The sequence below is a fragment of the Patella vulgata genome, chromosome 4 (assembly GCF_932274485.2).
Source record: "Patella vulgata chromosome 4, xgPatVulg1.2, whole genome shotgun sequence".
Taxonomy (NCBI): domain Eukaryota; kingdom Metazoa; phylum Mollusca; class Gastropoda; family Patellidae; genus Patella; species Patella vulgata.
The window spans coordinates 12,348,237-12,364,511 of record NC_065882.2 but is presented as its reverse complement, the minus strand read 5'-3'; the positions used below and the strand labels follow the sequence as shown (position 1 = coordinate 12,364,511).

The following is a 16,275-nucleotide window of genomic DNA, read 5'->3' as shown; positions in this document are numbered from 1 at the left end:
TAGGTAAATGAAGGATGAGATGGGGAAATGAGAGATGCGATTTGGAAACGAAGGGTGAGATGGGGAAACGACGGGTGAGATGGGGAAATGAGGGATGCGATTTGGAAACGACGGGTGAGATGGGGAAATGAGGGATGCGATTTGGAAACGACGGGTGAGATGGGGAAATGAGGGATGCGATTGGGAAACGACAGGTGAGATGGGGAAATGGGGGATGCGATTGGGAAACGATGGGAGAGATGGGGAAACGACGGAGTGTTATAGGGAAACTACGGACGAGTGATATGGGGAAACGGAAACAACGGATGATATGGGGAAGCGACGGGGGAGATGGGAAACAGATGGGGAAACGACGAATGATATCGGAAAACGACGGGTGATATGGGGAAAGGACGGGAGAGATGGGTGGGAAAACCAAGGATAAGATAGGGAGAGATGGGGAAACGACGGGATAGATAGGGAAACGGCGGTAGAGATGGGGAAACGACGACGGGAATAGGGGAAAGGAAGGGAGAGATGGTGGGGAAACGAAACATGAGATGGAGAAACAACGGAAGAGATGCGGATACGTCGGGTGAGATGAGGAAATAATGGCGGAAACAGCAGAACTCATAAGAATACTAGATTCGTAATTACAGATTATCCAAATTATAGATATATATATTATCCATTATATTATCAATAACACTCAATCGTATTCTTCTCCTTCATTAGCATTCTATTCATTGGCACCGGGGGAAAAGTCGGTAGTTATTTGGTTTCAAGACAGACGTGAACACGGAAATATCCATATCTCTATTTCCATATCATTGGTCATTAATATGCATCATTATAGAAAATCAGATTACCGCTAAACAATACTGACAAATATTAATAAACAACTATTAATATGGTAATCCTATCCCAGTCGTATAGAATCCTATCATAGTTCTATTAAACATTACCACAAGGGTTAATGGAAATCTGGAATTAGATATCACGATATCATGACTATGGCAATATATAAATATCCTGACCAATTCAACATAAAAATATATATATATAGATCATATGGCCTTGGGCAGGATCTCGTATTTTTTCCATTAAGAAGCTTAAAGCTGTATTACCCCAGGGGTTTTCTGTACTCAAGCTGTATCCACCTGCTTCCTCGTCCCAAAGAAAGATTTATTCAAATTACTATACATGACAGCATCAGGATTAAAAGTCGACGGGAATTTTTATTCTTTACATTATTGTAGACCCAGCTTAAAGCTGTATTACCTAGGGGTTTTTTTATATTCAAGCTGTATTCCCCTGCTTACGTCTTTAGATATTTATCCACATTGCTCTGCTTTACATAACAGCACCAGTGATAATAAAATATCTACGGGATATATAATCCTTTCTATTAACAAGCTTAAAGTTGTATTACCCTTGGGGCGTTTGGAGACTTATTCAGAGTAATCTGCTTTACATATACAGAATTGTAAGCGTCAGTGATAACAAAAATAAAATAAAAAATAAACATACATTATGCAAGAGCTAAACATGACTATTGCAGGTCTTTCTTTCGGCCTGAAATGTTATATGAACTATTAATTCGACATTTATTAACATGAAAAGACTATAATCAACTCTCGCTGCCCTATTTTGTGTCCGATTTTCATTGGATTTGAATCCGATCTGCTGTTCAACGCCCATTGATGATTAACCGCAAAACTGGATAATTCAGACTTTGTTAATTATCGTGACAGCGGCAACAGTGACAATCGTGGCTACAGTGATTTTTAAAAAAAAGGTTTTCTCGGCTTAGAGTGAAGCAATTCGACTGACATTTTTAGCATATTCCCTTTACATTATCTAGTTTTTAACTATTATAGTGAGAACTGCCAGCTCTTTATCTAATCTCCCATAATGCATATTTAAACTAACCTCTTCAAAGCTAATTCTGCGTAACGCCACAACGTTTGAAATCTTCACTGATTTGTCACCCTTTGAGCGACACCCCGTGGCTCGGTGGGTTACGCACTAGCTCACTAACCCGGGGATCACGGATTCCTTCTCAGTAGTGTCTACCCGTTCCCATGGAACTGAAAACCATTCATAAATTTAATGTAGAGTTGTACGTCTTTCAGTTTTAGCTCATTTAAAGATACATTATGGGAGATTAGATAAAGAGTTGGCAGTTCTCTCCATAATAGTTAACAACTACATAATGTAAAGGCAATTTGCTGAAAATTTCAGTCTAATTGATCCACTCTGAACCGAGAATTTAGCGAGTGAATTTTCGACCTAAAGTCGGTACGATAAAAAAAAACATAGTCTAGATTATCTAATTCATGAATGAATGCTGAGTAGCAAATAAGATCCTAATCCAGTAAATATCGCAGGCTAGCGATGACATTGAGAGTTGATTATGGTCGTGTCATGTTAATAAATGTCTAATTAATAATATAGATAACATTTCAGGTCTAAAGAAAGACCTGCAATAGACAGATTTAGCTCTTGCATAATTTATGTTTAAATGAAATCTTGAAATTTGAACATAAAATGTAGGAGCGGATGTAAACAATGACCAGGTGTTTATATGTGATCACTCGGCAAACCTCGGCAGATTCCGTTACTCTACATCTAGCCTCGGCTGTATGACGGTAAGTGATATGTACCTACGCCTATACAATTGCGATGCGGCACCGGTTTACTTTTTTGGAAAACTTGCCGCTTTTAAAAAGAAGTTATCAAAATTGCGTCGTTCGAAGCGTGTGTAGAATTGTTAGTGCAAAGTTGTCCTTGTTTGAAGAAAATCGGAAAAACTTGAAAGAAAAACAGCTTCAGACTTTGAAATGTTTGTATGATAAAACATTCTTCAAAGACGTCGTCATGGGCAACGCCGTTGGTAATCCGGGAACTTGAAAGTAGTTCCAATGGCGGACTTCGTCATACAGCCGAGGCTAGTTATAGGGTACTGGAATCTGCTGAGGTTTGCAGAGTGGATATGTGATATATGTGAGATGTTGATAAGACGTGGTTCTAGTTGTTATATATAACATCCGCTGTATCTGTATCGATATATAGCATCATATTATACCAAATGAAATGGGGTTTAAGGTCCTATTCTTCTGTGCCAACTGGGCTGATGAATACGAGCATACGCCATACAGTATGCTATGAGGGAAATTTTGCCCGGCCTACTCTTGTATCGAACTCCAATTGTCAAGGGATCTTTTACGTGCACTACAATGTGTACACGGGACCTCGGTTTTTCGTACCATTCGAACGACTATACGTTGTCCCTGGCCAGGCCTTCTGTCCTGCACCACTCAAAAAGGGAAAATCCGACGAACTTTCTCGGCCAACACAGAGTACAGGGATCGAACACGGAACCTCCATGTTAGCGAGCCAACGTCTTACTCACTGAGCCACCGTGGCTCCATTTCGCCCGGACAGTGGCTCTATGGCCTACCCTTACTTCGTATTCCAACTGTCAAGGGTTCTTTTACTGAATATCTGTATCGTTATATACTCTTCAAAAAAAGAGTAGGGGTACTGAAATGCAAATACCTAGGCAGGTTGTGATATGATAAATAGTCATGGACACTTGACATGCTTTGAGAGTATGTTCACAGATGAAGAACCTATCACCCCAACAGAACCACTAAGCTGCATGTGCGACACGCAATAGCGCCATACACGTGGGAGGGGTTCATTGTCAAATTTGACACTTCAAGGAAGGGTTGATGAAAACTGCCGCTTGCTGGTTTATCCTATCCATGTTTGCTTTCCTATCGGTTCTTGCATAATATTTACTGTTTAGCGTTTCTTTGCTTTAGTGTATTACGCTTAATTTGATCGGGAGACGTGTTCGTCTACGTCTACGTCAACCTACAACACTGCAATAATTGGCCGGGGCACTGCAAGAGGAGTGGGTCAGATTGCCCCAAATCGTGATTGGACGGTTGACTAGGAGCATGCCACGACGAAGTGCTGAATGTCTGAGGATTGGTGGAGCAATTACTCATAATTAAGACAAAAATCAAAAACGTTCATTTTCACTTTTGACGGTGTATCTCTTTGCGAGTGAAATGGGGCCGTCAGATATGAACTGTTTATGTTCATGTGTAGGCAATTGGCCTGTTATTAACATACACTGGTTAGCGCTAATAAAAACAGCAGTGCATTTCCGCAGTTTTGTATTGTTTCTGAATATCCCCTACTTTTTTGAAGAGTACATATTGCATGATATTACACATGGAGAGATTATTTAAAATGTCAGTAGCCCAAGATAAATGTTTACAATATTGGTTTATTTATTAGAAAAATATTCCACGGAAATTCCCATCACACAAAACAACATAAGTTAGTATTGAAATTGGTTATGAAAATACTTAAAAAAAATAGAGGGTAAGGGGCCTGGTGGCAGTTAGGTCTAGCTCGTAGGATTGTTACGTCGGTCAATGAATCAGCTGTCTTTGTTATTACGCAATAAAGCACATTTAGGAATATACATTAGCATTAGGTATAATGGACTTGTATATACAATAAATACAACAGAATTATTATTACTTTATTGAGTCATTCTATGTGCCTATGACTAGTCTCTATCTACGGTTATATATATATTTAGCCAGGTGTGCCGCTATTTTTTTCATGTGTTCCAAGCTGTGCCGTTAGCAAAAAAAGGTTGAGAACCACTGATCTAAACAATATTTCAACCAAAATGCTTTATGATAAAAGTAGTTTTAACTCGTGTGTGGTCTTAAACGGTTAGTTCTAAATATTAAGGCCAAATGCAGAATTAGTCAGGCCATCACAGAAATGATCGGACATCACAGAAAACATAGGATATCACAGAAATAATCATACATCACATAAATAATGGGATATCACAGAACCTGACAAATTACATTCTTCTTGAACCAATTGTTTCAGTGGCAATCAGATTAAAACACGGATCTATATTTGGTTTCGTCATTTTATACTTTCGATGGCTTGCACCTGGTGTAGTGAAGACAAGTCAAATGAAATTACGAACTATAAATGACAACACTAAATAGGATCTGTGTGTTAATCAAATTGTTTCTATGACATTAGTAAAGCCTGTCATTGAGTCAACTGGCGTGATTTGGAATCTCCGGTTGTACGTGACAAGGACTAGGGTCGCCTGTCCAACCTCGTGGGTTTTCTCCGGGTCCTCCGGTTTCCTCCCACTGCTAAAGACCCCTACGCGCAAGCGAATTATTGAAATAAAATTAAACCATATGTTAGTCCCGAAATGACCTAGTTTGTGTCGAGTGGACGTTAAACCCCATCTCTCTCTCTCTCTCTCTCTCTCTCTCTCTCTCTCTCTCTCTCTCTGACATTAGTAATCGAATTTGAAAAACACGGGCACAATTTTTATGTAATTACTGTTTACTACTGGGTGAAGTTTCCACTACGATTATCTCGTCGTCTATAATATTAATAAATAATGGGGCATTATATACACTATATACATGTAAACAACAATTTACGTAATGAGGACGAAGTCCGTTCGTTCGAAGGGTTTTACGGGCGCTTCAACCTTGGGTGGAGGACGAAGGGTGTGTGAAATAGCTTTATTTAATGTCCGCTTCCACCTTGGGTGATATCGCAGACAAGAGACAAGAAGTTAGTTCGTTCGTTCCTGGGGTTTTACGTCCTCTTATTCCACCTAAGGTGAAATTAGACAAAAAGTATGTGTGGGAAATAGCATTATTTAACGTCTGATTCTACCGAAGTGATATCGCAGAAAAAAGGACGAAGGGCTTACTCATCGATTTATATTTCTTCAAGGTAATTAGTGGGAGGTCTCTGACCATAATCTGGTCAACAAACGCTTCTAGTCTTGTTGTTCATTAGCCTAATCGAAGCAGTATCAGCCCACAGTCCCGCCAATGCATGTACCATCGACATAATATATGTTCCTTGGACAATTGAAGGATTTCTATTTTTATGTGGACGTCACAAGTCCAAGATGGCTACGATGAGATCATACCCGGTTCCCAGTCCATAGTACTTGTTGTACATGCAGTTGCTTGATAGAGACGAGAGAGAGATATTAACGTTCACTCAACACAAACTAGGTCATTTCGGGACTAACACATGGTTCAATTTTATTTCAAAAATTCGGTTGCGCGTAGGGGCCTTTAGCAATGGGAGGAAACCAGAGGACCAGGAGAAAACCTACGAGGTTGGGCAGGCGACCCTACTCTTTGTCACGTACAACCGGGGAATCGAAACCACGTCAGTTGACTCAATGACCGACCTTATGATACAGCGCGCACGTGCTAACCATTCGGCCATCCAACCCCCCTGAGACTAGAGAAGACTAGTGGAAACGTCACTCAGTAATATACTCTTCAAAAAAAAGTAGGGGATATTGACATGCAAATACCTATGCAGGTTGTGATATGATAAATAGTCATGGACACTTGACATGCTTTGAGAGTATGTTCACAGATGAAGAATTTATCGCCCCAACTGAACCACTGAGCTGCATGTGCGACACGCAATAGCGCCATATGCGTGGGAGGGGTTCATTGTCAAATTTGACACTTCAAGGAAGGGTTGGTTAAAACTGCCGCTTGCTGGTTTTTCCTATCCATGTTTGCTTTCCTATCGGTTCTTGCATAAGATTTACTGTTTAGCGTATCTTTGCTTTAGTGTGTTACGTTTAATTTGATCGGGAGAATTGGCTGCAAGAATTGGCCGTGGCACTGCAAGAGAAGTAGTTCAGATTGGACGGTTGATTAGGAGCATGCCACGATGAATTGCTGAATGTCTGAGGATTGGTGGAGCAATTACTCATTATCAAGACAAAAATTAAAAACGTCCATTTTCACTTTTGACAGTGTATCTCTTTGCGTCAGATAAGCCGCCCATATGAACTGTTTATGTTAATGTGTAGGCTAATGGCCTGTTATTAAGATACACTGGTCGGGTGTTCGATCCCTGCATTGGCCGAGAAAGTTCATCCAGATTTTCCGGCGTGGTTCTCCCTTGTCAGTGATGCAGGACTGAGGGCCTGACAAGGACAGCTGTCAAGTTGTTAGGATTGGACGAAAAACCGAGGTCCCGTGTACACATTGGCGTGCACGTAAAAGATCCCTTGACAGTTGGAATTCGATATAAGAGTAGGCCGCAGTGCCGCTGTCCGGGCAAAATGTCCCTCATAGCACACTCTATGGCGTATGCCCGTCTTCCTTAGCCCATTTCGGAGCAGAACAGTAGGACGTTAAACCCCGTTTCATTTCATTTCATTGCTTTCAATTTATTGAAATTGACTAGAAGTTATTTTATTTGAACGGATCCGCGATAGATACTGATATATCGTTCCCTAAAGATAAAATGATTCATTAAAACGGGTGTGTGAAACATTTTCTCTTCAAAGAATGATTTTTATTCTCCGGGGAAATAACTCTAAAAGAACCATTTCCCTATCAACAACAATGGTGGCAATAACAAGATGGCGACGCTAATAAGATCTTTTCAAAAGAACCGTTGCGTGAAGCACATCTTAAATAATTCTTGAAAAAGGAAAATAAAAGCAATTGTACATCTAGCCCAGCTGCCAATCAACTAATTAAGAAACTGGTGATATCTGTTTTTAAACTGTTATGTCAGCGATGGTTGCATGCTAAAGACGCTAGACTCATAACCAGAATGTCACGGGTGTGAAACCGGTTCTAACTTGTTTACAGGGGATACCGCTTGTGGCGGAACTGACTAGGCAAAGGTGTCTTATTATTCAGGTTGGACTAAAATTTGAGTCAGCTGGCATACATTGGTAATATATACAAACAAGATTCCTTGGAAGCTGGAATTCGAAATGAGTAGGTGGAAAGGCCACTATTCGTGCAGAAATGCCCCCCTCCCCCTTCGAAATGCGCGCATAACTATGGTAATAAAATAAGTAGCAATATATTTTCATTATTTTATAAAAATAAACCACATACCATTGTGGTAATTCACAACCTTATTACTTGAAGAGCCGTAGTGTCTCAGTGAGTAAGGCGCTGGTTCGCAGTCCTGGAGGTCACGGGTTCGAAAGTTCCTTGGGATTTTCCGGCGCGGTTCCCCCTTGTCAATGATGCAGGGCGCGGTGGCTGGACAAGGATAGCGCTGGGTTGTCGGCTGGGACGAAAACAGAGGTGTACACTTTGGCGTGTTCGGGCAAAATTTCCATCACATCACACTGTATGACATATGCCCGTCTTCGTTGGCCATGGTAAGCTCTCTCTCTCTCTCTCTCTCTCTCTCTCTCTCTAAATTAATAAACATGTTCGATAATTAGTACAATAAAAAGATTTATTGGTAACAACACGTTCATCTTGATTGTATGGACGTATTGCCACTCTTAACGATCGGTGCTCGCTCAATACTTTTATAAGTTACATTATCTCGTTCATAATGATAATAACGCGACAACGCTTCAAATCGTTACACACCATCGATTATCATTCATTAAATAACCTTTGACCTCAGTCGATTCACGTGTTTAAGAGTTGTTCAAATTAGCGTGATTTATCTAGGAGTATATCGCGACTTTATGTCAACCCGTTTGTTGTTTGCACTCGATCTCCATTTTTTTTCCATTTCATCTGATCACACGCAATAGTCTCATTGACTTAGAGTTTTAATTAGAACTGTGAAAAGGCAATTTTCTTGTCGTAGAGTTGGTATGATCGATATTTATAGCCAGATAATTTTGCTAATGATTAAAACACAGGAGATAATTCCCAGAGTTTTATAATTCGCATCACAATAAAAGGCAAAACAAAAATAAAATGGCGGTTATGTAGTTTATTAAAGGGGAATTATGGGAGATTAGATAACGAGTTGACAGTTCTCGCTATAATAGTTAAACACTATTTAAAGATGGGTTCCCGCGTACAAACTGGGTGATTTAATGGTTTAAATGGACTAAAAACATATTCAAACTAATTAATTTGTCATAACTTTGCTTCAAATCCTTCTCAAACATTGTAATTGCGAAGGAATGTCCTGCTATAAAAAAATCCATCAAACCAGGTCATGTTTACGTCACGTGACTTACCTCTATTGGAAGTCAGAGGAGAATTCATTGCATACATAAAACGATGTTGTCTTTAATCGCTTACTATTTATTACAAATATCGAATCCTAATTAAATTTTCGGATTATCCACTACCCGCGTCTTTTCCGTCATCTTTATCTCAGAAAGTGTTGTACGTCTAACTCTTCATAAAGTTTATCAACTTGTACATCAAGCGCTCAATGTTCGCGTGTGACCTTTGGCATCACGCGTGCAGAAATTCCTAATCGTCGGGCTGTTGATTAGGGGAACCCTTGCATTTTTGTCCTGTATACGCTCCATGAGTGTTTTTCGGGCAATCCAGTATTTTTCTAGTAAGAATGGATATCTCTACTTTCCATATATACGAATATTACCATACTTTTATTGGAAATAACCACCCGATAAATAATTTTCTGGGAACCCATCTTTAAATATTCTTTAAATCGCAGGCTAGCGATGGCATCGAGAGTTGATTATGGTCTTGATAAGTTAATTAATGTCTAATAAATGATTTAGATAACATTTCAGGCCTAAAGAAAGACCTACAATAGGCAGATTTAGATCTTGCACAATGTATGTTTAAATGTTTTGTAGACAATCTTATTGCATTGCTATGTTTATTTCATTGTTACGTGACAGCATAATTTGGTATCCGGTATGAAATGAAACGGACATACGCCATGTCTACTGATAAGTTCATAGCTGTGTGTTTCTTTATTTAGCCAGGTGTGCCGCTATTTATTCATATGTTCCAAAGCGTGCCTTTGGCAATACGGTTGAGAACCACTGTCTTAAAGTCATGACTATCTAAATGGAATAGGGGTAATTTGAGTTACACATATATTGGCTTCCATTTACAATCATTTATAATCATTCATAGCATCTGATTTTTTATAAACGTTATTTAATGCTAAATGAAGCCATAATAGTGTTTGATCAGCACGGCTATAAAGATAATGGTATGGTAAAATCTATTCAGATTGGCAATGAGTGGACTGATATTTCTCGTATTAAACGGCACAAATTGGGTAATTTGTAGCTATTGTGGTTATACTTTTATGGTTAATTTTCCCAGAAGAGAAATGAAATGAAAATAAATGGTGTTTAACCTCCTACTGTTTCCCAGAAGAGACAATAAGTTCCTATATTAAAGGCAGACATAAACATATACCACTGTAGTGCTCAATGACTTTCCACAATCGCGCGCGAGAGAGAGAGAGAGATGGGGGCGGTAACGTCTACTCGGGACTAATATATGAATTTTATATTTCGCTTGCGCGTATGGGTCTTTAGCATTAGCAGTGGGAGGAAACCGGAGAAAACCCACAAGGTTGGAAAAGCGACCCTACTCCTTGTCACCACTATAATGCTCAATGACTTTCCACAATCCCGCGCCCGCGAGAGAGAGAGAGAGAGAGAGAGAGAGATGGGGTCCACCCATCACTATTACATGGTATATATGTTTATTCTAATAATTCTACTACTTTCGACAGGAAAAGGCCCCTCGTTTTACCAACCCAATAATTTGTTGTTGATATGAAAGAATAGAAATGGTCAAATGGAAAGTGGCACTGGATGGTCTAGATATAGTACCCATAATCCGGGCTCGTGCAAGACGACCACCATTGGATAGTAAAACCACTGACAAGAGAAACGCAGGATGGATCGAACTCGGTACACCTTACTCACGAAATACGGTAGTAAGTCCTGGTCGATCACCAGAAATAATTGCCATCGATCAGAAAGGGAACTAATTGGTTCACGGAGCTTGGATAGGGCAAACCGAGAGTGAAAAGGACATAGCCGGAATTCGCCCAAGGCGGCCAATCACAGTTAGGTCACGGAGCTTGAATACGGTAAAACCCGCATGAAAGGCACATAGGCTAAATATTAAACATACATTATGCATGAGCTAAATATATCTATTGCAGGTCTTTCTTTAGGCCTGAAATGTTATCTAAATTATTAATTAAATATTAATTAACCTATCCAGACCATAACCAACTCTAGATGGCATCGCTAGACTGCGATCTTTAGTGGATTGTGAGCCGATTTACTGCATAACTTTCCTTCACGATTTAACGATTAAATGGATAATCGAGATGATCAATGCTAGGCGGAAATTCAATCGCTTAGTTCTAGGTTCATAGTGGATCAATTTGAATGAAATTTTCAGCAAATCGCCTTTACATTATCTAGTTTTTAACTATTATAGTGAGAATGCCAACTCTTTATCGAATCTCCCATAATGTATCTTTAATTTTTGAATTGTTAATGTCAGAAGGGTAGGTTGATGGATAGCCCCACTCACCCCACGTCCTCAAGGCGCGTGATCACACGACACCGCTCTTGAAGTGTATTTGGTCGGAGAAGGTGGCGAGTGGTTTAACGCGTGCGCATTAGATCATTAGATCTACCATTGGGTCAACTAATGTGCTAATGATTCCGAGTACGCGACAAGAAATGAAATGAAATGGGGTTTAACGTCCTACTGTTCTGCTTCTAAACTGGGCTAATGAAGACGGACATACGCCATTTCGGGACTAACATATGGTTTAATTTTATTTCAATAATTCGCTTGCGCGTAGGGGTCTTTAGCAGTGGGAGGAAACCGGAGGACCCGAAGAAAACCCACCAGGTTGGACAGGCGACCCTACTCCTTGCCACGTACAACCGGGGATTCGAAACCACTCCAGTCGACTCAATGACAGACTTTATGATACAGCGCGCGCTAACCATTCAGCCATCCACCCCCCCCCCTCCCCCGAACGACTAGACAGCTGTCCTTGTCAGGCCATCCGCCCTGCATCACTGACAAGGGGAAACCACGCCGGACAATCTGGTACTCGACAACAGGTAGGGTTCAACCTCGTGCCCCCCCCCCCCCCACATACACGTTACTAAAGACAACCTGATTGAGATAAAACTGGACCACGTCAGTCCCAAAATAACCTAGTTTGCATCGAGGGGACGTTCAAACCCCTTTTCTCTGTCTTTGTGACGAGTATTTACAAAGCCAGATCATAATGGTATATAATTTATCTCGACTATTGTCAGCCCGTACAATAAATAAACTAGTCCAGATCCCCATCAATAGATTCATTACTAGATTATATTGATGGGAGTGCAGGATTAATCATAATTCATTTAGAAACTGTTCAATAGTCCAACCATCTAAATACACAATGGATTATCGCCCCTGGCAATGTTTCTCTCCTTTCAAAAGAAATCATTAATGTAGTATAAACGGATCTAGTGTGTTATGTTCGACTATAAATATCGATCCGAATGATTGACCCCCATTTTTTTTATACAGACTTGTATAAAGTTTAGTCTCGATCAAATACAGACGCTCATTTAGCATCTATTTATCCTCTTGGGTCGAAACGTCCTTTCATCCAGTCGGATGGGACGAGAAACCGAGGTTCCGTGTACACGTTGGCGTACACGTAAAAGAACCCTTGACGATTGGAATTCGACATAAGAGTAGGACGTAGTGCCACTGTCCGAGCAAAATTCTCCTTATGGCACGGTATGGTGTTTGCCGGTCTTGATCATACTCCTCGCAGTGTTTCGTTTGATTAGACCTAACCCCACTCAAGCACTGTTGTAACGAAAGCAAATTTCTTTTCAAAATTATGACTGGTCAGTAGTCCGATTAACAACCAATGCCTAATTGCGTAATGATGGGTTAGTTGTATTTTACGTCCGCTTCCACCGAGGTGATATCGCGTAATGGTGTCATTTGGGTTTAAACAGAGCTCCGCATTGTTTACATATTACGTCATGACTCACGAAATATTTACGCACGATTAACCAGTGCATAGTAAAATATTGCAGAAAAACTAATTGCGTGACAATGTAAACAATACTGTTTGGAAAAGAATAATGTACTTTCACCGTTTTTAATACCTTATATCGCTGTCCAAAGTTTTAGGGAAGGCCCCTGATTAAACGAAGGGTTGTCATGTTGCTGTGCTTTTTTGAAAGATTTGATTGAACGGGAAGAATAGATACATTCCCACAAAAGCACAAGTATCATAAGTCAATCCAGCAGGAATATTGCTTCATGAATATGGTCTTGATCAGCCCAGTCATTTCCTTTCTGTGGCCGAAACGCTCTTTCGCCCAGTAGTGGCGTAGTATTAGAGGAGGGGTTGGGCATTGGGTCATTTTGATTATCACCAGATGTTTGGAGCAATATAGCCCAGTTGGAGTTGACGTGCCATAAAACCCCATGTCATTTCATTTCCTCTTGATTATTATAGACTTCTCATTTAAGGAGTTCACAGATGGAAATGAAATGAAATGGGGTTTAACGTCCTACTGTTCTGCTCAGAACTTGGATAGTGAAGACGGGCATATGCCATACAGCTTGCAATGAGGGAAATTTTGCCCGGATAGCGGCACTACGGCCTACGCTTATATCGAATTCCAACTGCCAAGGGATATTTTACATGCAAGCCAGTGTACACGCGGGACCTCGGTTTTTCGTCCCATCCGAACGACTAGACAGCTGCCCTTGTCAGCCCGATCTTGTCCTGCATCATTGACAAGGGGGAACCACGCCAGAGAATCTGGATGAACTTTCTGGGCCAATGTACGGATTGAACACCCGACTTCCAGGCCAGCGTGCCAACATACGTTTTGTTTCATATCAAAACAATTGGGCTGCATTATGGCATTTTCATTCGTCGTGTCGGGCTTAACGCCCGCTTCCACCTGGAGTAATATCGCGAATGAATTATGACAAATGGGCGTGTGGTGATTTTGGACCGCGCAGCAATCTTTAGCTGCTCATACCGGCCAGGTCCCAAACCATCGCTGTGGTCTTGTGGCATTATGCTCTATGAGCCATATTCCTTTTAAAAACCATCGATATAAGTGCCGTGACTTTAATTCCACGTTTGCATGTGACAAGGTGCTGAGTGTTCAATAAAAATAATAGCCTAATTCTTACCTGAATTACAAAACTTATATTTTATTCACCACAGGAACCGCTGTCGGATACCACAAACGTTAGCACTATGTTAAAAATTTCCATGCAAAAGACACGTCAATAAAATGCCATTTACTATTAAATCCATTTTAAAACATCCAAACAATGGTGCACGGTGTCCATAGCAACAAAAATCGGGCCCCGCTTATATAAGCCAAGCTTTTCAAGTACTTAGTGTTTTCACACATTTTACAAAAACAATCGATTCTTAAGCGAAGACACTTCGATGCAATCATCCACTCTGCATGTCATAATTCATCATTATATTTATATCACGAATGATCAGAAAGGTTCTACTTCCGGCGAATGAGGCCAAATACTTGAATATAACGATCATGAGTCGGTCACTTTAATACGAAAAAAAAGTATATTTCGTTCACACTTAATTCTGGGAATATCAACGATTTTTGAGTATAAATCCGTGTAACTCCAAGCACAAGAAAAAGGGAATAAAAGGCCCGTGCACTTCAAGAAACCACTTAAAATTTAGTATTTTCCCACTGTGATTAAACTTAACAGTTTTCAAATTTAAATTAGGAAACTTTTTAACGGGTCTGTTTTCTGAAAAACTATAGGAAATAACATAGGCTTAGTGTTAGTCTCTCAAAAATTGCTACAGATTCAGAAACTGTTTTTAAACCATGGTTTATTCCGTTTACATCACCTGTAGAGACACGTCATTCCTGTTGTTATTTTTTAATTACGTCATCCTCCTCAACATCGATATGATTGATCTCGCAAGCTTTGATTCTTTCAACATTTCTTTTTTATTTCCTCAAGAAAGAAAAACATTTACAAGATTTGTCGGTATTAACTCCATTCTTATCCGAATCTTCCATTAATAAATTTGGATCGAGATAAAAACTTAAAACACAGAGAGAATCCCCCCAAAAAAAACATTATCATTATTATAACCGTATTATGCTGAAAGCTGACACCAATATGAACAACATAACCACACCGAGTAGAAAAGACAGCTATTATTTAGTTTTCAAGCGATAGTTTCGTACGTGAAAACACGTTATAACATCCTGTCTGTTAACTGGTACACACAGCCTTGTATTACCATTCCATCTCTATAAGTGAACTATCGTTCTTTCAGTGACTCTAACACACAGACACACACATATCTCAATCAATGGCAAAACAGACTAAGTGAAGCAGTATGTCATACCTGCGATTTGACGGCTCATCATAACAACTTCTTTGTACGTTTTGGACGTATTCCAATCGCGCACGGCGTTATACAATTACGCTCTGTACTGAAACAGGAAAGGGGAGTTTTACGCCTCGTCAACACCACAATTCGGTCATTCCAACTGCCAGGAATTCTTGTATGCGTCATCGGACAAGTTGGCAGTGTATGTAAAAGCGCATCCGGCTGTTGGAATTCTTAGAAATGAAATGGGGTTTAGCAATTAATCGATTTGCTCCGGGAGGAATTCGAATAAGAGTGGGCAATATCTCGCTGCCTTGGAGAGAGGGGGAGAGAGAGAGAGAGAGAGAGAGAGAGATGGGGTTTAACGTCCACTCGACACAAACTAGGTCATTTCGGGACTAATATAATATGGTTCAATTTTATTTTAATATTTCGCTTGCGCGTATGGGTCTTTAGCAGTGGGAGGAAACCGGAGAAAACCCACAAGGTTTGACAGGCGACCCTACTCCTTGTGTCACGTACAACCACACCAGTTGATTCAATGACAGACCTTGTGATCCACAACAACGATAGCAAACCTGTTATCGAGCCAGCACCGTATTCTGAAGGGTCGAGGGGTTCTTGAGTGTTTGTCCCCCCCCCCTCTCCGGGAGATAGAGAGAGAGAGAGGGGGGGGGGGTAACGTCCACTCGACACAAACTAGGTCATTTCTGGACTAACATATGGTTCAATTTTTATTTCAATAATTCGCCTGCGCGTAGGGGTCTTTAGCAGTGGGAGAAAATCGGAGGTCGTGGAGAAAACCCACGACGTTGGACAGGCGACCCTACTTCTTGTCACGTACAACCGAGGAATCGAAACCTCGCCAGTTGACTCAATGACAAACCGTATGATACAGCGCGCACGTGCTAACCATTCGGCCATCCCGCCCCACTGCCCACCGGCCAAGGGGATAATTTAAAATTTTTGGCATGTAGCTTAGTGGAGTTTTGGTATGTGAACGCTAACGCTTTGTGTTATATATTTCATTTCATCCTTATATGTCTAAATCTGTACCAGGAAGAC

General features: G+C 40.5%; 1 protein-coding gene and 1 long non-coding RNA gene across 2 annotated transcripts in view; one reads left to right on the top strand and one right to left on the bottom strand.

The window, feature by feature from the left end:
- The window catches only part of LOC126819553 (RING finger and CHY zinc finger domain-containing protein 1), a 96,616-nt gene extending 89,787 nt beyond the window's left edge, over positions 1-6,829 (top strand). The window contains exon 10 of the transcript XR_007679653.2: positions 6,729-6,829. The gene's annotated coding sequence lies outside the window, so the exon portion shown is untranslated. The remainder of the gene's footprint in view (positions 1-6,728) is intronic.
- LOC126819577 (uncharacterized) overlaps positions 1-15,404 on the bottom strand; it is a 52,039-nt gene extending 36,635 nt beyond the window's left edge. The window contains exon 1 of the long non-coding RNA XR_007679679.2: positions 14,013-15,404. This is a non-coding gene — a long non-coding RNA (uncharacterized LOC126819577). The remainder of the gene's footprint in view (positions 1-14,012) is intronic.
- Positions 15,405-16,275: the final 871 nt, after the last annotated feature.